Below are 23,511 nucleotides of genomic sequence, written 5' to 3'. Positions count from 1 at the left end.
AACTCACTTGGCAAGCCTAGAGGTGCCGCGGCTATGAACTGCCCAACCAGACAATAGATCTGACCGAAAAGTCTATGAGCCTCAGAAAAAGAGGCTTTGTAAAAGGCTGCTGCAAGCCTACTCCACCAGGACACTTGGAATTCACACTGAAGCCCCTTGTATCAAGATTAACTGCACAAGTCCCCATCAGTGAACTGTTTTGTTTTTAAAATGTTTAATTTTTGTAATGGGAATTAGTGATAATTGTTTCAAAGACTCTTATTTTCTCTATTTGATGGTTTTGCCTGTCCTCCCATCTCCCAATATTAACCTTGATATTTGTGAAGTTAAATTTTTTGCATTGATTTTCACTTTTTTATTTTTCAAATTAGCACTGATAAATTCCCAGGAATTTTTTTGTAAGGGGAACATGGGCCTTATAAATTCTGTAGCATGCGTACTGTGACCACTGCACCAGTCTTGCACACACTTACATGCTACTTAAGTGTAGATATTTAAGTACACAAGGGGCTACAGAAACAGGGACAAAGAGACAAATTCAGCTCCAGTACAAGCACTTACTTAGTTCCTGTTCTATCCCCTGAATGTGACCCAAGCTGTCATCATTATCTAGGAGCTTCCTTGCTTTTTGTTTGTTTGCTTATCTTGCAGCTTTACACCTGTGCCTTGGGTGTTTGATTAGCAACGCCACCATACATACAAGCAAGATGAAATGTTATTTGGTGTCTTGTCACACTTTAGTTGTTTTAAATATCAATATGACTACACCTCTACCCCGATATAACACGAATTTGGATATAACGCAGTAAAGCAGTGCTCCAGGGGGCGGGGCTGCATAATCTGGCAGATCAAAGCAAGTTCAATATAACATAGTTTCACCTATAACGCGGTAAGATTGTTTGGCTCCCGAGGACAGCGTTATATCAGGGTAGAGGTGTATCTTATATTGTGTCCTGCTTTCAACCAGAACTCTTTCAGCCTTTGCTGAAGTATCTTGAGTTACTTGTAAAGACAGCTGCAGGAGAAGAGTTGTCAAGGCTGAATGACAGCTAGCCAAATTTACCTAGTGCTGGAGCTGACTAGCTATTTTAGTCAGACCTCAAAAGCACTTGGTAAAAGAGTATTTAGGTCACCTAAAAGCCAAGATGTGACATTACTGGTTTAACTCTTAATGCTTTAAGGAGGGAAAAAAGCATGTGCCAGATGTGTTCAGTGTTTTTAAATGCTTTTTACAAAGTTCAAATACTCTTGCAAGCTGGGTGGAATTGCTTTGGGAACAACTTTATTTTTATTTTTTACTCAGACAGAAAATTAATACATGTGAATATTCTGAATAGGCATTTACCAAACAATAATCTTAATATCATCTCTTGAAGATAGAGAGTCAGAATGTGATATACTTACTCCAGCTGAATAATACCTGACACCAGGCATAGGTCATGGGCTATTTGTGCAGAGTAAGGGTCTCAAAATCTGGCCTCTAATTTATGAAAGTGTTTCGTAGTTGGTAATTAATGCATTTAGTACAAATTTAATTAATGTTTTTGTGGTATATACTGAATTGCTTAGCTACAAAATAATCAGTATTTCCAAAAAAAAAAAAAAAAAAAAGTGGCGGGCCCAATCCTGAAGTCCTTAGCTTGGTAACAGGATCAGTACTATGTTAAGGCCACAGTGACTTTGGCGGTGCTCTGTGGAAGCCTGTGTGTAGGTGTATATATACACTCTGCGTGCGCTCTCCCATATTCCCCTTAATGGTTGGGAGATGCTCCCTATAAACATGCACAAAGCCTCCTAATTATGCTCCTACAAATCCATCTTTTGATAACTACAAATTGCTGACACTGGCTAGGCTGCTGGTGTATTGAGACCACTCCTTGACATGCTGACCAATGCGGTCTCTTTGTTTCCTTGTACTCCCCTGTCTGGATTGAGCTGTTGTCTTGTTGCCTTATGTGTTAGAAGATCAGACATTTATCGAGGATAGGGGAGGGTCAATTTTAATTCTGAATGTATCAAAGGAATTACAGGAGATAGGATGATTTGTCCAAAAGGCAAGACTAAAGAATATGGTTCATGTCAAAACCATAATATATAACTAGAACTTCAGCAGTTCTCTGGCATAGGAATAATACCTATGCAAGAGCATAAAGAAAAGAGAGCATTCATTTTCACCTTCTACAGATATTTTTTTCCTCTCTGGGGATCTGTCTGGTCACACAGGTTGGGGAGTTCCAGGAAGTACCAGAATGTTCAGTATTCTAAGGATGCGGAAGTAACCTAGAGGCCTCAACCACATCAGGACACTATTATGCCACACAGAACAGTAAATGACAGTCCCTGCCTCAATGAGTTATAACAGTGACATTTGTTACACAACTGAGGTGAGTTTTTTTCCCTCACTCTGGACCCTTCATTCAGGGTAAGAAGGCTAAGAGCAGCATGAAGGGGCTCTCATAAGTCCATATCTGGCCAGGGGAGGATTCCCCAGCATAGCCACTGTGCAAGAGACATGTAAGGCTGTCATGTGTGGCCCTCCTCTCAAACCCCCACAGAAAGAGTGCGTCAGGGTTGGGGCTGCAGCACACAGCATTTCAGAAATTCCAGGTAGCACTGCAGCCTACATGGCAGCCCAGAGAAGCTGCCATAACTTAGCAGGTCCTAAGTCTTTCATAGTTGAACCAGAGTCGTCTTCAGTCCAGGATTAGGAGCTTCAAGCTACCTTAGCCCCCACTCTCCTTTAGGCTGTGAGCTCTGTGCTATATTGCTTAGAGGCACAGCACATAACTTCACCCTATGTATCTAGTCCAAGATGTTGGCAAGACAAGATGATTCATCTGAGGAAAACAGTCCCTATTTTATTGTCAGTCTATGGAAATACTACAAACTTCTCTCTTGTATAGCACAGAGACAGATGTGTAAGCAGAGTCAGGATGAGCTCTACCCTGACATCTGGTGGTGAATTATGGAGAGTGTGGAAAAGAATCCAGATGCTGATAGTGTTTGCATAGGCACACCCACTCCGCCTAGCATAGCCCACGGCACCCTAAAATGGTTACTTTCACAGCTGTGGGATCTCCAATTTCTTTGTTATTGGGGCAGGAGGAATAAAGTGTTGTCACTCTGATTAAGTAAATGAGGAACTACGAAACTGTTTTATGATAAAGGGTTTCACTATCAACTAAATAGCACTTGCTAGACAAGGGACATGGGTTCCAAAACCCAGTGAATTGAGAGAGATACAGACAGAGAGGTTGGGGATAGGTATCTGTACCTGGTGGTGAGGTACCTTGTGTGAGCCAGAAGCACCAATTCCACCTACCTCTCTCTCCACTGTGGAAATATCAGAGTTGATTTTTGATTTCCTTAAGAATCTGGATACAGGTTACTGAGCTGAACTTACTTTGGGCTAATGGTGCACTATTACTGGGGCTCCCATACTGTGAGCTGAAATCACTAAAGAGCTGGAATTGCTGAGCTGAGAGCACTGAGTACTGTGCTAACTAGGGGGGGAGCCTGAAGCTATACTGCGGAGCAGAGCAGCTGGCAGAGTGGAGTGGAGCAGTTTGTGGGGACAGCTGAAGGAGCAGAGTGGAGTGACTGGTAGAGTGGAGCAGTTCATGGAGAAGGCAGAAGCAGAACCCCATGGAGAGGCAGGGTAGTTGGCCCTGGACCACGTAAGGTGCCCCTTTCTACCCAGGCTAGGGGAGGGGAACCTCTGCAGATAGAGTCTCGAACTCTGGGGCTGCAGTGACCCGGGACAGAGACTTTTGGGTTGTGGGACTGTGGGTGATCTTTGGGGGTTGCTGGACTCAAGAGCCCAGGGAAAAAGACATGGCCCAATTTCCTGGGGTGGGTCTTCGCTCATGGTTTGGTCTATGAATTCTACTTAAGGTATTTTCCCAATTTAATGCTTGTTGTTTATCTCATGTAATTAAACCTTTTCTGCTACACCAACACTTTGTGCTTGCAAGAGGGGAAGTATGGCCTCTTTGAGGCGCCCAGGGGTGTGTGTAAGATTTTCCCAGGTCACTGGGTGGGGGTTTGAGCTGGTTTTGCATTACATTGTAGGGAAGGGACCCTTATGTATTGAACTCTGCCCTTGCTGCTATCAATTCAGCCTGGCAGAAGGGTTACAGATGTTTGCACTCACTTTGTGCATGGTAGTTCTGAAAGACACACGCAATGGCAGCAATGAAGTAGTTCAAGCTTAGGCTGAGTAGACATAATATCTGACTATCATATTCATCATGCTCAAGAGAAGAGATCTGTCAGAATGTGGGAGTGATTAATTGCTGCTCATTTTAAGTCTGCTTCCTTCTTACCTCAGCACAGAGCTGTAATTTAGCGTGTTACAGACACCAGGAATGAGCTTGCAAAGTGACACAGGCTACTTGCATTTTATGGTAATTTCATTTAATTGTTAACCCTTTTGCTTGAGGGAGATTAAGAGGATATAGTTTTATTTAGATTTTGAGGATTTTTCATGATAACTGGTTGTTCATTTTGCATTGTACAGTGCACATTTTATACCAGATATGCAGACCTGTGTGTGCCCCTGCTAGTCTACATCCAATACTTGCCACACAATCCTTAGGGAGAGTCAAGCAGAGAATCTTTTGGAAAAAGAAATGCACACTTTTCATTTTTCCCTTTTTTCCCTTGGAACAAGTAGTTTTCCTCTCTGAGGAATTTTGAGGAGGTTAATGTTTTGTCCCATCTGGAAAAGTACAACAAAACTGTTTAAAGACAATCACATTTTCCACCAGAACTACAGTATATGAAAAATTGGTCAAATGTAAGCATCTTTTACCTAAAGCACAACAATAAATTCAACACCAATCACTGTTTTCTACATGCATTATTGAGTATGTATTGTACTTCATACCCCTAGAGCCAGCACTAGACCAAATGGCACCCCAGGCAAGGAACTGCTCTGGGGCCTCCTCTTCCATTTGTTAAGCTTTTGAATACCTTACTGCACCTTGATCCTGCCACCTTTCAAACCCCACACCCTAGGCAGTCACCTGTGCCTAAATCCAGGCCTGTATACCCAGTTTTACCAACAGACCAACTTGCCAGCCATACTAAGTCCTAGAAGTGTAATACAACAACTCTTTCCTAGTCAAATCAATGGCTAGAAAAAAGTCTACAGAGGACTCCATTAGGCCCACAAGAGAACTAGGGCCAGAGGCTTCACTTCAAGAAAGCATGTAAGTAGGTGAGTGCTTAAGTTAGCCCTATTTAGCAAAGCTCTTAAGCATGTGCTTAAAATTAAACATTAAGTTCTTTGCTGACTAGAGATGGGACTGATGAATCAAGGCCTTACAAGATTGCCAGGGTAGCACTTTAGTCCTGAATAAGGCATCACAGAAAGTGTGTGTTTGTTTTTTACTATTTTCTTTGATGTCTACAAGAACAGGGCTGGGAAAAGGAAAGAAGGGTTAAAAATAGTAACAGACTGGACACTGGTGGTTGTCCAGGGACCAGTGATTGCGGCCTGACTGTATTCAATACAGGCAAACCCAGGACAGTCCAACCAGTAGTATATGTAGTTGGTGCTTCAACTAAATGTTCCACTTTTGAAAAAAATTCAGAGCAGAGTTGATTGGGAAGGAAAACTTAGACAGAAAACTCTAAGTGAAAAACAGGAGTTCTGAAAAAAGTGTTTATTTAGATGGCCATCATCAAGCTCCTCCGTTGGCAGGGCTGAGTGCTTCAGGCACTGTGCCTCAGTTTCCCCAAGGGAGCTTCCACTTTAGCCGCTTACAGGTCAGCCCTCCAGCCAGGTCCCTACAAAAGTTCAGCCCCCCCCCTTTCAGCACAGCAGACTCCAAAGTTACAGTCCCCAAAACAAAAGAGTCTTTATGCCAATTAAGTTTAGTTGTCACCTTTCTAAGATTATCATCCATGCTCCTCTGGGCTTAGCACTCAGACCCCAGTCATGATCTGGCTTAATAACCTTCAACAAGTTCCTGATAAACCCAAACAGGCCCATGTCAAGCCTACCTTTCCTCCAGGGAAGCACTGACAGGTCACAATCTGATTCAACTGCTGACTCCAGCCAGGCTTCTCTCCCCAATTGCAAGCACCTGGTCTACTCCCCTTCCCATCAACTCAAAACTAGGTGAGCTTGCCCCCTTTTTAGCCCTTTCCTGTAGGCCTGAAACACCCTACAGGTGTAGTGGGCAGGGCTGATCGTGCTCATAGAAGTTTGTTAACCCTTTCCAGACCCAGTGGGCTTTGTGTACCCCCTCATGATTGCAAAAAAGCCATGAATCCACCATCAAGAAAGAGGACAACTTTGGCAAAAAGCCCATTCTGGTTCAATAAGAACCTTCTGGAAGTGAAGGCAGCAATTAGGAAGAAAAATAGCAATAGATAACAAATGGGAAAGGGGAAACAGATAGGAATCAATATAAATTAGAAGTTATGAAAGGCAGAAAATTGATAAGGGAAACTAAGGACATCAAGGGAAAAATCTGTGACTGACAGGACAAAGGATAATAAGGAGCGTGGGGTTGAGTATGTTAGGAACAAAATAAATCCTAGCAATGTCAATTGCCCCATTACAAGATGGAGATGGTAAAATTGTTAATAATGATGCAGAAAAGGCAGAAGTACATTAGATAGTTCAGATCTATATGTGGAAACAACCAGAATGATGTACTTGTATCACATGAGAATGATGAAGTACTTCCAGTCCATTAGTAACTGAGAAGGCTGTTGGAAAACATCAGCTAGGAATAAACATTTTTAAATCAGTAAATTCAGATAACTCAGACATAAGAGTCCTAAAACAGTTGGTTGAGGATCTCTCTGGCCCTTCTAATGTTACATTTTAATAAACCTTGGAACACTGGGGAAGTTCCAAAAGACTGGGCATGTGCTATTGTTGGGTCAGTATTCAAAAAAGGCCATCAGAATGACCCGGGTAACTATAAGCAGCTAGCCTGACATGAATCCCAGGGAAAATAATGGAAAAACCTGATATGGGATTTAATTAATAGAGAATTAAAAGGTAAGAATACAACTAATGCCCGTCAGCATGGCTTTAATGGAAAATAAGTCTTGTCAGACAACTCTGATTTCATTCTTTGATAAGATTTCAAGATTGGTTGATACAGGTAACTGCACAGGTGTAATATAGCTAGACTTCTGTAAGGCATTTGCCTTAGTACCATGTGACAGTGTGATTAAAAAATTAGTACTAAACACTATCAATAAAGCACACGTTAAATGGATGAGTAACTGGCTGACAGATCTCAAAAAATAGTTGTCAAGGGGGAATCATTGTTGAATGGTGTTGTGTCTAGTGGGGTTTCGCACGGATCAGAACTAAGCCCAACTCAATTCAACGTTTTCATCAGTGATTTGGCAGTATAAAATCACTACTGAGAAAATTTGAAGATGACACAAGGTTTGGTGGCATGGAGAATAACAATGAGGACAGGACAATAATACAGAGCAATCTGGTTCTCTTGATAAACTGGGCCTATTAATACAGCCAAATGCAAAATTACAGCTCTAATACAAAGAACATAGGCCATGCCTAAGAATGAGGGACTGTAACTTGGAAAGCAATGACTCTGGATAGGATTCAGGAGTCGTACTGGAGAGGCAACTCAACATGAGCTCCCCAAAAGGGCCAGTGTGATTCTTGGATGGATAAACAGCAAAGTATGAGTAGGAGTATGGAAGTGATTTTACCTTTGTACACAGCACTGGTGAGTTTGATACTGGAATACTACATCCATGGCTGGTGTCCACATGTTAAAAATTTGGAGAGGGTGCAGCAGAGAGCCACAAGAGTTGGAGAAAATGCCTTTCACTAAGAGATTGAAAGAGCTCAGTCTAACAAAGAAAAGTATAACAAGAGCCAATGGCTGGAAGCTGAAACCAGACAAATTCAAATTAGGAATTAGGCACAAGTTTTTAATAGTGAGGATGGTTAGCCATTGGAACAGACTATCAAGAGGAGTGGTGGATTCTCCATTTCTTGATCTTCAAATCAAGACAGGATACCTATCTGGAAGATGTGCTTCAGCCAAACACAATCCGTTATTAGGATAAATTGGAGAAATGTAGTGGTCTATGACATACAGAGCTAGATGATCTACTGTTCCCTTGTGGCCTTAAGCGCTATGAGTGGGAAGACAGAGTTCACTTTCAATTTGTAAAATTATCTAGGAGTTCAGAAACTTAAACTGAGACTTCTTGTTTTCTTCCACTTCCTTCTCTTTGGATCCTCCAATAAACCCCAACTCTATTTTCCATCGTAGCATCCTTTTGTTGTCAACATTTTGAGATGTTCCATGAATATCTGTGGTTTTGCCAGGAAAAAAATTATATAGGGAAAAACAGTGACTTTTGGATGGGATTAGCATAATACCTAAGAGTCATTTGGGATAAGGGCAGTCAATGATTAAAGGTTCAGCTATCACTGAAGTCTTTGGAAAGACTTGTGTTGACCTCACTGGAATTTGGATTGGGCCCCCAAGGACAGATTTTCAAAAGGATTTAAGTGCCTAAAAATGTAAAGAGGCATCTAGTAGGATTTTCAAAAGTGCCTAAACAGATTAAGCACCTAACTCATTGATTTCAATGGGATTTAGGTGCATAACCTGTTTAATCCATGTAGGCACATAGTTTCATTTTTAGAGGCTTAAATATCTTTGAAAATCTGGCCTTTAGTAAACAACCAGTGTTTTTTCTGGATATCAGGTGGGTCAGGATTCTTGCTTCCTTTGTGCATTTCAGGTGTTAGGTACAGATAAACATGATTATAGCTTCAACACATTTATGATGGAAAGCTACATGTTCTAATTTTTTTTTAGAATAGAGCAAGAATTTTTCATTTTGCTCTAAAATCATTATTCTAGTATGGAGAAATCATGTTATCATTAATTTGAAATTGTTTTATGCATTAAGAGCTTGAATTTTAGCTGTCAAGATAAAGCATATTAGAATCTCTTCTGCATTAATGCATTTAATCTAACCATAGTCTAAAAAAGTGACTGCAAACTAATAAAAAACAGCTCTGCTGCTTTTCTTTTCATCCCCAAGATCACTTGTAACTGGCCTATTCTCAGAATAAATTTGCCTTTAGACACCATGTATTAGAAACCACCTATGGTGATCAAATCAACACCTTTGACAAAGTAATGTGGAAAGGCTCCCTTGAGCATTCACCTAACTCGCTGGATAAATATGAGCTGTTTCAAGCTCCTGTTGGTTCAGTAAAGAAAATGTTGCTTGTGAACTGCTGCTAGCAATTAGAAAGTGAAATAAGGAGGCATTTTATATGAAACAGCTAGGTTAGGGGTTGAAATGGGGGATAAAAAGACAGTGGTACTTCTCCAAACTCTTCCCACAAAATATGCCCTGCCAATTTAAAGAGGCCAAACTCCGGTGCTATTCACAGCAGATTGCACAGTTGTTCACAGTATGATTATTCCTGGATGTGACTTGGCTCATCAGACTTGGTTCTGCCTCACTAAGCTTCAGCTACAGCTGTGAGTTGTGTTGGGATCCTTGAGCTTGGCTCTTTCTTGACTGGGGCAAAAAGTAAGTCGTGATTTTCCTCCCCAAGTGTCACCCACTCATGGCACCAAAATGCACTGTCACTCACATCAGGCCATTCTGATCTGTATATGTTTCTCCCTCTTCTTTGTTACAGTCTTTGATGAGCAGTGAAATAGTTACCAGTATTGATATTTCAATTATTATCATTTGGTATCTAAATTAACTCTCACACTGAGGTGAACAAGGGCAGCTTGCACCGCTACAAGCTTTTCTTTCAGGTTGCCTGAAAAGTCAGGCAGACTTCATTGGATCAGTTAGCCTTCCAAGTGTGAACAGAGCATTCCTCTGCAACTATAAGGGCTAGAAACATAGGCACCTAATTGCCTTTGGGGATCTGGGCCCAATTCCCTTTGAAGTCAAGGGGATTTAGGTGCCTAAGTATTTTTGAGGATCTGGGCCTTAGCTTTTTCCCCTAAATGAAAGCTTAGATTCTGGAGCAGAAGGTCAGAGCATGGGAGGAGGTGACAGTGAACTGGAACAATTGGACTCTTGAGCTAAATGACAGTCTACTGACTGCCCCCCCCCCTCCAAAAAAAATTGCCTCACTATCCAGGTACCTACATAGCCCTTATCACTCTAGTACCTGAGGGCCATTCTATTCTATTCTTCAACTACATTAGAGCTGTTCAAAAAGCAGGAAATTTTCCCAAAAATTTTTGAAAAGATTTTCATAGAATATTGACCCTTTTTCCCTTCCAAAAATATTGACTTAGAAATTTTTCACCAATTCTAAAGTACTTGTACACTTAGAGAGCTACACACTTCAGATTCTCTGTGCCATGAGTTGTGCCTTGTCTGCCAAGTGTTCTGCCCCACAACCAACCAAATCTGCATGCAGTTTATCCATATTCTCTAAAATAACTGGTTTGAGAATTATTTATGCTCCCTACTGCATTAACATTTTGCTTTACCTTACGCAGGCTCGTGCAGAGCTCAGTTCACATTTGCACTGAAGAAAAATGACTTTGCATTCCTTGCAGTGCACCATACAATGACTGGATGGCTCAAGGCCCAAGTGAGAGGCTCTTACTGCATGAGCCTCCAATCTTGTTGGCAACTAGCCAGCACAGAAGTCTTAAAGGGGGCAAACCATGGAGTTTGAAAGGGTTTTCTTACAATAAAACATGAACACCGAGCTAACACCTCTGCTGCAGCACCACTTTGAAATAATGTCAGCTGAGTTTTGAACAAGGCACAAATATTTTAAGGCCACAGCAGGAAGTCTGGCAAAGGAGTTTCAGTCACAAAGCAAGAATGGATGAATGTATTTCAACACTGCAGAGAACCAACAAAAAATTAGATTAGTTGACATTTGACTTTGGGAAGTTTGAAGACCCTGAGAATTTGGAATTGATTAATACTTACTGAAATAACAAGTTAGAACTAGCATGGATGTGTGTCTTTCCCTGCTTGTCCATTTCACTTGTATGCCATGTCCCTTTCTCACTCCTCTCATCTATTTCTCTAGTCATCTACACTACAGCACTGCAGATAAGCTGCTGTAGCACCATAGTGTAAACCCCTTCCATCACTGGAGGAACTGACTTATGTTGCCCTTGGTAATCCACTTCTCTGAGCAGCAGTAGCTAGGCTGACTGAAGAATTCTTCCTTCAACCTAACTGTGTCTATGCTTGGGGTTAGGTCAACATAGCTATTGTGCACTGGGATGTGAATTTTTCACACCCCTGAATGCCTTACCTATATCAACTTAACTTTTAAGTATAGGCCAAACAGAACAGAAATTGAGTCTTCCAACATGTCTGTGCAGTACCTAGAATATTTGGGACCTTCCTGTAAAATAAACAGTAGTGCAGACAAACAGATCCATTGAGTTGTCTATCAGGACAGAGGTATCTCCAAGTCAGGTAGCACTTGAAGTCATAAATTCAGCTGACACTATCCAATGACATTCACTCACTCTCAGATTAAATGATAAATCCTTGAACAATATAGGCCACACTAGCAGGTCCAGCTCTGGCTTTTTTGCCACCCCAAGCAAAAAAAAACAAAACAAACACAAAAACAAAAAGCCTGCGAAGGGGCAGGGCAGGGGGACCAACCTGCCGCCCGGCTCGAGCAGCAAAGGGGGTGGGAGGGGGGCGGGAAACCAACCTGCCGCCCGGCCAGAGCAGCAAAGGGGGCCGGGGGAACCAAGCTGCCGCCTGGCTGGAGCAGCAAAGGGGGGGCGGGAATTCTGGGAAACCAGCCTGCTGGTCGGAGCGACGAAGGGGAGCGGGGCGTGAAACAAACCTGCCTGCCGGCCGGAGCAGTAAAAGGGGGCAGGGCACGAAACAAACCTGCCTGCCGGCCGGAACATCAAAGGGAAGAAAAAACAAAACGAACAAAACAAAACAAAAAAACCTGCGGGGCAACGGGCGCAGGGGAACTCCCAGCCCTGCAGACCCCGGGCAGCGGAGTGCACACCCCAGCTAGCGAGGGGGTGGTGGGGGAGAGAGAAGGGGGCAGCCAGGGCTTCCTTAAGCGGGGCGCTGGCCATGCGGCCCCTCCCACAGTGCCGCCTGCTGGGAGGGCTCCGCGCCGCTCCGGTGGGCGGGCTGCCATGCCGGGCTTGCTGCAGATCTGGCACCACTCCCAGAGGCTCCGCGCCACTGCCCCCTACAGGGTGGCAAGAGCAGCAAACCAAAAAGAAAAAACTGCAGGGGCGGTGGAAGCCGCAAAGCGCAAAGAAAAAGAAAAAAAATGGGTGGAATGCTGCCCCTTGGAATTTGCCGCCCCAAGCACCAGCTTGCTCAGCTGGTGCCTGGAGCCGGCCCTGCACACTGGAAATATATGCAGCCACAAATCTGTGGAATGAATCAGCACACTGAGTTCAGAATAAGCCTATATCAGGATTGTTTCTGTGGTATTAGTAGGCAGAAAACAGATTGACATTGAATATACTTTGACATCTATATTTCCACACTTTCTGAAGCTAAGTGACAGCCCAATATAATGCAACCCTTAGGGGCAGCGCTTTGCTCTCTGTGCATTGCTCAGGGAGCTGCAAAGAGATCAGAGACTCATTTTACCTCCCCTCCTGGAAATTCCCATGGCATGGAAGAGTCCCTAGCAGAAATAGAGCTCCTTTGCTGCTCTCCTCAACTTCTGGTGCAGATGCAGAGAGAGAAAGTGGCCAGAGCACAATGCACTATGGCAGTCTCCAGCTGGCATCCCTCAGGCACCACTGTCAGCTGGCACAATCCTCAGGTTGCTCTAACATTTGCAGAGGGCCAGGGTCAGTTCAGGCTCCCTGACAACCCCAATTTGCTTTCCCAGTGCAGTAGAGAATATGGCACATAAATATTTGATCCTACTCCCTCTGAAGTCAACACCAAGTCTGCCACTGAATTTATTGGAGCAGAAGTGGATCCATACTATATATAGAGTATCAGATCTGTTGTTTCTATGCAATAAAATGTAGATTAAATACATTTTTCCTATCAGCACTTTCATCATTGTTATTTCAATACTTTGGGCATCAGGAATACTGACTGACAGAACATTTGACCAGTCTGCATAAACCTGTGCAGACTCTTGAGGGGACTTGATTTGTAAACTTTTGGTAAGTTCTTCCTCCCTCACAAACCTTGAGCATGAGTATTGCCCAAATGACTACCTGTGATGCTATGGGATTCATCCTCGACCCGTAAGGGATTGTGTCACCAGCTGCCTGTAACTCTGGGTGCTTCTGTGCTGTGCAGCTTTGACTCAGAGCCCTGACACCAGCAGCCTGGTGACAGTACAAATGACCTCACCCTGGCTAACACCAGCCTGGTTACTCCTTGCAGGGTGACACCAACAACCCTTCCAGCCCTGAGTTGTCCCCACAAACACATCTTTTTCTGCAGTGCACAGCCCCCTTCCCTGCAGCACTCACAAAACCTTAGCGAGTTGCTGCTCCTTTAAAGACACAGTACACAGGCCCTTATCAACTATCACACCATTATGTTGGTTTATAGTAAATAGGTTTATTAGCATAAAGAGGTTGGTTTAAGTGATGCAAAGAAGAAGGCGTAAAGACAGAAATGGTAACAAACAAAAGTAAAACACCCTTCTAAGACTAAAATCTAATTTAACAAATTAGACTCTTTTGTTCAGAGATTTTCTCAACAGTCTTTCTTCCAGCATGGCTGGCCAGTCTTTAGCCAGGACCCAACATAAAGAGGCAGGAAGGAATTTTCCCCTGGGTCAGACTGACAGAGACAATAGGTGTTTTTTGCCTTCCTCTGCTGCATGGGGCATGGGTCACTTGCAGGTTTGAACTGGTGTAAATGGTGAATTCTCTGTAACTTGAAATCTTTAAATCATGATTTGAGTACTTCAGTATCTCAACTAGCAGTTAAGGATCTATTTCAGGAGTGGGTGGATGAGGTTCTGTGGCCTGCTATGTGCAGGACGTCAGACTAGATCAGTGGTGGGCAACCTGCAGCGCAGCTCCCATTGGCCAGGAACAGTGAACTGTGGCCACTGGGAGCTGCGGGCTGCCATGCAAATGTAAACAAACTGGCAGCCCACCAGCAGATTATCCTGATAGGCTGCATGTGGTTGCTCACCACTGGAGTAGATAGTCATGATAGTCCCTTCTGACTTTAAAGTCTATGACAACTGAGGTGGTCAGCTGAGACTCACTGCTGCATTCCTGGATGCTCCATGCCATCCAGCATTGGGGTGTTCTTAGGGTCAACCACGGTTTGCTATTAAATATGCGTACAATCTGAGTGAAATTTACTCTTGAGCAAAGGGCTAGCTCAAGTCCAATACACCATTTAATTCTCCCTCCAATCATATGTTAGAGACTGAAGTGGTGTATTGGACTAGAGCTAGCACTCTGCATGGGGGCAAATTTCACTCTCTGAATACAGTCATTTAGAATCCTGAATATTTCTGAATATGAACAACAGTGCCAATTCTAAATTCCAATGAATTAAAAATTCTGAAGGGAAGAAAGTTAGGCTCCTACCCAGATAAAATATATTTCCACGTGGCTGAGAAGGTACATGAGACAAGGGGGAAAAAAACCAAAAATCCACATTCTGTGCACAGCCCTATTTTTTTAATATGTATACATACAGTGTAATCGCTCTGCTTTGTTTTAAATGTCTGATGGAAACAGACTTCACAGTTGCTGATGCCAAAGCTTAATCTCGTGGGACAAAAGGAAAGAACAGCTTGATGTACAAATGGAGGTTCAATTTGAGGACTTGCATTATGCTGTAATTTTAGTAACAAGGAAGAATCAATAGTACATGACTTAGGAAAGAAAAAGAACAAACAATACAGGCAACAGATGCTGCTACTAAAAAGAAGGGAGACTTCAGTATTTTTCCAGCCAGTTTAATAATATGTTTTATTTGAATTTCTCCATAAGATAGATAATGTATGTTTTTGCATTGTCTTCTAACAGAAAAATGCCTAACTGGAGAAAGAATCTCTCCAAATTAGATTCAGTGTACAAGACCCTGAAGCAAATGCTCAGCTGCACTAGTTATTCAGATTTTTAAAAATGCAAATATTAATAAGATTTTCAGAAGGGATAGATGGTTTGTTCTAGTCTCTCATGTATAACTAATACATTAGTAAATATTCTGCTGGTAATATGTTTGGAATAGTCTATGCGGAAAATTCTACTCCTAGCTATTATCATGTGCCTCCTACTGATCATGTATTTGGGGAGGGGGATTACTTATTGATTTAGGGTTTATCAGCATTTCTATTATAAACCCATATGAATTTTAGCTCCAGTTTTCAATTTGACATTCAGGATTTCAGCCTGGGAGCAAGTGTTCTGTTTATACAATATTTGGTTAAAACTAAAAATAATGCAACTGCTTCCCCGTGATAGGAGAGCTGAAATTAATCTGATACCACAAGTCCATTTTTATACATTTGCTTTTCTTTTAATGCAAAAGAATTCCATCCAATTTTAAAAATAATGTTGTATAGGCCATTGGACCCTGATGTAAACCATTGTCAATGGCTGCTAAAATAATGAAAAAGATAAAGAGATTGAGTTTTAAGTTACCTAGATGCACAGGGATGAATTCAGTAACAAATATATTCAGCTTCAATACCACCAATGCCCCTACAAAGGGCCCAGTTCTGCAAGATGCTGAACACCCTCAACTCCCAATGAATTCAGTGTGCTTGCAGGTCAATTAGCACCTTCCAGGTGTGATGTTATCTGATTAAAATATGACCATGTAGATCATTGTTGCTACCTCTGTTATATAATTGCAACAAATCTTGTACAAAGTATGTCAAGTGAGGTGTCTATGGAAAGGTTATGATTTGCTGAATATGATTATGCTTTTTGTGTGCATGTATCATTTGTGTATGTGATGTTGTGAATATTAACTTCTCACAGTTCCCATTGGCCGGGAACGGCGAACCACGGCCACTGGGAGCTGTGGGGGGGCAGTGCCTGCAGAGACTCAACGTAAACAAAATGTCTCACGGCCCACCAGCACATACCCTGATTGGCCATATGCCAAAGGTTACCGACCCTTGCTGTGGACTATGAGCTTATACTAATGGTAGCATTCTAACCAAGGGACTGAGGACCTTCCAATGATTTGGAAGCAACGAGAGACTTAACAAGCCAGCAGTTTATTCCATCACTGCTACAATCTTGATCCAAGAACTTTGCAATTACTGTATGTATTTGATTCCTTTAACCAATTTTAACTCTCACCTTTCTTTCTTTCTTTCTTTCTTTCTTTCTTTCTTTCTTTCTTTCTTTCTTTTATAAATAAACCTTTAGATTTTTGATACTAAAGGATTGGCAACAGCATGGTTATTAGGTAAGATCTGAGTTATATATTGACCAGGGTATGTGGCTGGTCCTTTGGGATCAGAACCCTTTTGTTTGATTAAACTGGTTTTAAATAACCACTCATCATTAAGTCTAGGGTTTTTGGTGATGATACAAGGACTGGAATGCCTAAGGAAACTGCTTTTCTGGCTTCTTGTTAGCCAGAGTGATAAAACAGAAGTTGACTTTTGCTGCTGGTTTGCTATATCTTATGGGAGAATAACCACCAGTTTTGAGGTGCGTCTGCCTTATTTCTCAGCAGTTTGTCCTGAATTTGGTATTCTCAATTGCGATCCATAGAGGCACAGTGACACCAGAATAGGTTCCAAAGCTGCAGAGATCATTTGGAGAAGGGTCTGCAATCAGGAAGTAGTTGTACTTTTGACAGAATACTTCATATTAAAAAAACACCTAGGCCATTCTCTGCTTACTGCAGGGCAAAAGAATTCTTCAGCATAGCATCTACTGCCATGCTAAGAGCTTTAGCCAGATGGAGAAAGGAAGTATTGTTATCCTCACTTTATAGATGGAGAATTGAGGCACAGAAAGATGAAGTAACTGGTCAAAAACTGCCACAGACTTCCTGAGCTGAGCTGGAAACTGAAACTAGATCACCTCAGTCCTAGTTCAGTGTATTAATTAAGATATTCCTTCTTCTCAAATAAAATAACAAATAAATGCTACAGTCTGGTACTCCCATTACCTTTATGAACTATTTAGAGATTATGATGAAAGGCAAGGTGGCAGCCATGATGTACTGACCTAAAAACAAAGCAATATCCACCCCCAGTGCTATTATATTTCATTAACAAAGGTGGAAGACAATCAGATTGCTCAAGTATCAGAGGGGTAGCCATGTAAAATGGATTTCCACTCCATAATCAGATTGCTGTCTTTTTCCATTCCACAATGTTCAAACTATTGATCACACCACAATTTATTTATATAAACATTTTATTCAGCATAGAAATTAAAAGGGGAAAATAAAATGTGCATCAGAGTCTATGGAAAGTATTTCTATTGAATGTCTAAATTATTATTGTGCCATGCAAAGGATCACTTTGCATCCTTGCATCAGCTGAAGTTTCCAGAAAGTCACTTCAAAAGGATCTTCTGCTGTGTGAAACGTCCAATTTAGTCCATTAATATTTGTTCTTTTACCATTTTTACTCTTTACTCTGTTTTACAGCTAGGTTGACCATAGAAGAAATGGCTTCATGATTTGCCTCACTTCTTCCCCTTTAAGTGAAATAGACAAGGACCGTATCAGTACACATTTTCTGTTATGACATCTGCAGTAATGTACCTTCTCCTTCAGCTAATGCCAATCAGAAGAGACTTCTCTAATCTCCAAATTTCCCTCTGCCAAAAACAGTGTAATTCAGATATTGTTATTTTTCTTCTAAGTACTGAACAGGCTCAAAACATTTCCAGGATAATTGGTGCCATACAATGAATTCATACAACCTGGAAGATGCCAGATATAGAGCCTGATGCTGATGGAAAGTCTAGCATCAGTAGGAGTTGGAAGAGGCTCATAATGCATTGATAACAGATTAGTAGAAATTGCAAGATATGAAAGGATACCATTGTCAAAGACAAAATCAGTAGGATTCCTTGAGATAACTTTGACAGATGCATATGCTAAATCAGGTCTTATATTGTATAACAACTTCTATAATATCTTATTAATGCTTAAAGGGATATATGCATGGTGTAAGGTTGGTGATACAGACTGGCTTTGGCATGCCCTAGAAGATGACTTTTTCTGATGTATCTAAACATGGTTCACTGCACACACAGCAAAGAGTTAACTCAGGGGAATGGGAGAATTGAAGTAAATGGAGGAACAGAGGGATCAATACTGCTTGACACTGCCATGAGACACCAAGGATCCTCTGATATAGCGGGAGCTGTGGGTGCTTAGTAACCCATCAGTTTTAGGCCTTTTATTTGGGTGCCTAAATATGGCTTTAAGAACTTAATTCTAATAATCAAAGTTTGGAAAATTGGACTTATCTGATTGTGGCTTATAATTGAGCCACAGTATTTGTGTCTTTATTTCTAACTTACATTTTCCTTGTACAGGTATGTATGGACATAAGGTGCATTTTAAGGTGCACCATACTTGTTAACATTTTCAAAGGGATCACTGTACCTGGCGGGATATATTAATAAAGTTTTATTAAGAGTTATGGTGGAAACCTGACCCTATTGAAATCAGTGGGAGTTTTGCTATTGACCTCAGTGGAAACAGGATTTCACCCTCACTTTGTTATTATGAAATTTACAATTAATGGTCTTTACCTGTATTTTTTGAGGACCCAAAGCTCCCATTGAGTCCTCGTTGCCATTGAATGACATTCCCTCCTCTGCAGAGGCCAGCAAAGCCTCTAATTAGTTTAATTAAGGCTAAAGTGGGACTTCTGTTCAGAAGTCCTGTACAAGGCCAATTCAGCACTGAAGGGAGTTTCATCCTCTGTGACCAGCCCCTAACGTTATGTTCGCAGGAATTCATATTCACTGATAGCCTTAAATGAGAGTTTCCAAAGTTGAACATTTAAGTCCCATCTGGGAAGGCCTATTTTCATCTTCATCTAGCCAGCAGAGTGCAACCGTCTCTCTGGCATGCTAGGGTTGCCACTTTCTAATTGCACAAAACTGAACACCCCTGCCCTGCCCCTTCTCCAAGGCCCCCCCATGCCCTGCCTCTTCTCCAAGGCCCCATCCCCACTCATTCCATCCTACCTCTCTCTGTCGCTCGCTCTCCCCAACCCTCACTCACTTTCACCAGGCAGGGGAGGGGGTTGGGGTGTGGGAAGGTATGGGATCTGGTCTGGGGATGTGAGCTCTGGTGCGGCCAGAAATGAGGGGTTCAGGGTCTGAGAGGGGCTTGAGGTGTGGGGGAATGAAGGCTTTGGCTGGGGTGCAGGCTCTGGCATGGGGCTGTGGGTTCAGGGTGCAGGACAGGGCTCTGGGCTGGGGCAGAGGGTTTGGGTGGGGGCAGATGTGGGCTCCGGGAGGGAGTTTGGGTGCAGGAAAGGACTACGAGCTGGGGCAGGGGGTTGAGTGTGGGAGGCAGTGCGGGGTCCCAGCGGCGCTTACCGCAGCTCCCAGGAGGCAGCTGCCAGGTTCCTGCAGTGCAGCCCCTAGGCCAGTGGGGGCAACCTGAGGCCCATCAGGGGAATCCACTGGCAGGCCGTGAGACAATTTGTTTGCATTGACCATCCACAGGCACAGCCGCCCGCAGCTTCCATTGGCCGGGAATGGTGAACCATGGCCACTGGGAGCTGCGGGCAGCCATGTCTGCAGACGGTCAATGTAAATAAACTGTCTCGCAACCTGCCAGCGGATTACCCTGACAGGTCGCAGGTTGTCCTTCACTGCCCTTGGCACATGGGCAGCCAGGGAGCCTCCACGCGCTGCCCTCACACCTGCAGGCACCTCCCTTGTAGCTCCCATTGGTCATGGTTCCTGGCCAATGGGAGCTGCAGAGCCAACCCTCGGGGCAGGGACAGCATGTGGATCCTCCCTGGCTGCCCATGCACCTAGGAGCTTCAGGGACCTGGCAGCTGCTTCCAGGAACTGCACAGAGCTAGGGCCAGCAGGGAGCCTGCCTTAGCCCCGGGCCCCTGCTGCTCCACTGACCCAGCTTTTAACGGCCAGGTCAGTGGTGCTGAACAGAGCCACCAGGGTCCCTTTTTGACCAGACATTCTGGTTGAAAACCAGATGCCTGGCAACCCTAATTGCATGCAGATCTTGATACTGTGCTCCATGTCTTTCCAGTATCAAGATTAGATTACTGCAGTGTGCTGTACATAAGAATACACCTTAAATCAACTCGGAAATTAATGCTGGTGCAGAATGTAGCAGCCTTCTAGGCACGTGATGTACCACATAGAATTTATATCACCAGTGTGTTGTGTCTGGTAGTGGCTGAGCACTGGTTTCTGAGTGGAGTTTAAGGATTGGTTTTTAATTATAACATGAGGAATGGCTTAGGAGTTGCCTGTTTGAGAAACTACTTCTCCCCTGTGCAGTGGGGCCACAGCTGTTCCCAGCAAGACATTCCCCATGAGGGACAACTCAGGTTTATAAACTCTTTCCCCAGTGCCCAGCCAAAATTCGTCCTGAGGTGACCTTCAGGACCCCCTCTAAAACTGTCTATTTACCCAGGTTTTGGGCAAGGGGCACCACAAGAGCAAGTGTTTCTGGTGACAGGGAATATTGGTTGGGTTTTGATTTGCTCACCTGTTAATTATTTTCTGGATTTGAAGTGCGGCACAGCTGCTCGTTCAGCCTTTTTATATAACTGTAGTTGTATTCATGGCACAGGCGCCTAGAGGCTGAAAGCCCTTCCTCTCTTTATGTATTATAAATGAAGACAAGACAAAACAACAATGAAAGGGTGATAGGCAGGAGAGAGGGCAAATGTTGTAACAGTGAAATCAGGCAGTTACTCGGGTTAGCTATGCACACATTTTGGTAGTGTCACAATGTATGTTCGTGCTTTTTTTAAAAATGTCTCCTTTCATCTTTAAAAAATCCTTGCTCTCTTGAAAATTAGACAAAATTATCCACCATAAAAGCAGAGCTCCAGTTAATTAATACACAATGTGAAAATCACGCCACCAATTTACGTTACAGCACTGTAGACTCTCCCATCTGTTAGGGCCTGATCCTGCCAGATGTTGAATGTCCTCAACTCTCACTAACTTCAAGGGGGAATGAGAGCTTTCCACATGTCCCAAGAGATGCTCAGGGCCATATTTTCAAAGGTATTTAGGTGCCTAAAGATGGAGACAGGCACTTTTGAAAAATCTTATTAGTACCCAACTCCCACTGATCAGAGTTCAGTGCCCAGTGGAATGTCTAAAAAGATGCAGATAAGCACCTATTTAAACAATTTAAAAATCCCACTAGGCATTTAAACTTATCAATTGTAGTTAGGCACCTAATCGGATTTTCAAAATTGCCTACCTGCCAAGGCCCAGATCCACAAATTTACTTGGGCTCTTAAATCCCAATTTTGGCTCCACTACAATCCACTAAATTTCCACCAAACCCTATAGGTGCCTAAACTCCATCAGCTTTTAAGTTTTCAGGGTAAAAGTTCTCCAGCTGCCTATGTTTCTGCATCTGCCATGTGCATTGCTGCCCCCTCTAAGTGTCCAGGTGCCTATCACCCAGCCTAAACCCCAGAGCAATTCACAAATGGAAGGAAGCATTTGTCGGCCTAAATTGCAAGTGTGGCCCAATCCGGTAGGTACACTCGGAGACCACCCTTGAGATCAGGTCCCATTAAAAATTCAGCCACTGGAGGAGGGGCTAGTGGTGCTGCTGCCCATCTTCTAACTTTTAGCCCAGTGGTTAGAGCACTTGTCCGGGACATCAGAGACATTGGTTTGATTCCCTCTCTCTGTGACAGTGGGAAAAGGAAGAACCCTGTTCAAATCTTCTCTGTTCCTCCTCCCACCCACCCCCGCCCAACCCTGCAGAGAGAGGAGAATTGAACCAAGGACTCTCCCAATCCAGGTGAGTACTCTAACCACCAAGCTAAAAGTTATAAGGTGGGTTGCACTGGCAGCAGCAACACCTCTTCCCCTTCCCTTTGTGAGGAGAAAGGCAGATAACTAACTCATTCCTAAGCCGCCAGACTCCAGGAGAGCAGATTGCATTCAGGGAGCACTATCAATAAGCAGAGATAAGCTCCACTCAGCTCATGGAGCTAGATAACTTAGACATAGTTCTCATCGGCGTTTCCAGTTAGCTGGTTGAGGTGGTTCCCCAGCTAGAATGCTGGCTTTTATGGATCCCATTCTAAGATGTCTCCCTCTCCCCATTCATTGTATAGGGAGCCTAGGCACCTAACTTGGTTTTGTGGATCACATTTTGTTCCTGTGATTTATCTAGGTGCCCTGACACTCAGCATCGCAATGCCTATGTCCCTTCAAGGATCCCACTATAGAATCTTTAAAAATCTGGCCCTCAGTACTTAGCATGATTTGGCTCTGTATGCTATCATAATTTTAAAACCCAATTTTGCAGTAAAGCATCCAGAATTTTCCATAGACCCACCAGTCAGTAAGCCAAATTCTGTCATAACCATATATAATTCTAGTGACTTAGGCAGAATTGTACCCAATTTTGGCCTTATCTCCACAATGCTCTCAGCTGCTTCTGTTTACCCCAAGCTAGAGAACCAATTGGCATCAATTAAATCAATTGCACAACACCATAATCACCCAAGTAGTTAAACAGACCTGTACGTGCATGCAGGACTTCATTATATCTCTGCAGATGCAATGCCACTCTGGATATGAGGAGGAGGTGCAATAAGGGTTCCCTGAGGTATAAGATAGTGCAGAATATGGGTCCATACATATTTATGTCTTAAATTCCATTGTGTTTGGTTAAAATGGACTTTTCAACATTTCATCTTCAAACTTGTTTCATATAAACAGGTAGGATGAGGTCAGTGAGGTAGCATGTTGTCCACTGCTCCCCTGGGTCATCATGACTTTGCAGCACCCCAGTGCAAATCCATGCATAAATCTCAGCCTATGCTACTTATTACATGTTTTCACCTAGATTTATTAGCATAAGGATAAGAGAAATAACCAGAGGTAGAGGACTTCTGGCTAGTTAGACTCCATGTTAAGTGCTTTAAATCTATGTTTAGAAATAAATGTGTCCTGTAATAGACAATGAGTTGTGATAGACCCTTTGGCTCTCACTCTGTAAAGGACAACATATATTAACCATTTAAAGTGATCAAGGAGCTCCAGTAAGGAAGTGTGTGATGGATGGAAAAGTCATGGTGACAAAGGACAAGACAAGGAAATCAGAGTTGGAGTGAATGTGAGTGTCAGGGTCAACCCAGATCCTCAAAAGGTATTTAAGCACCTAGCGCTTGTTGGTTTCAATGAGAGTTAAGTGCTTAAATGTGGTTTGAGGATCTGGGCACAAATCCTTTACTTATTCTTCCATGCTTTGTCTGCATTCAGGCATTAGGCCTCACAACACCATGTGAACTAGATATGTATTATCACCATTTTACATTTGGGGAAAATGGAGACACAAATAAATAAACTTGTTCAAGGTAAAACAAAA

This window comes from Gopherus evgoodei, chromosome 2, assembly GCF_007399415.2.
Source record: "Gopherus evgoodei ecotype Sinaloan lineage chromosome 2, rGopEvg1_v1.p, whole genome shotgun sequence".
Taxonomy (NCBI): Eukaryota; Metazoa; Chordata; order Testudines; family Testudinidae; genus Gopherus; species Gopherus evgoodei.
This window is presented reverse-complemented; position numbering follows the sequence as displayed.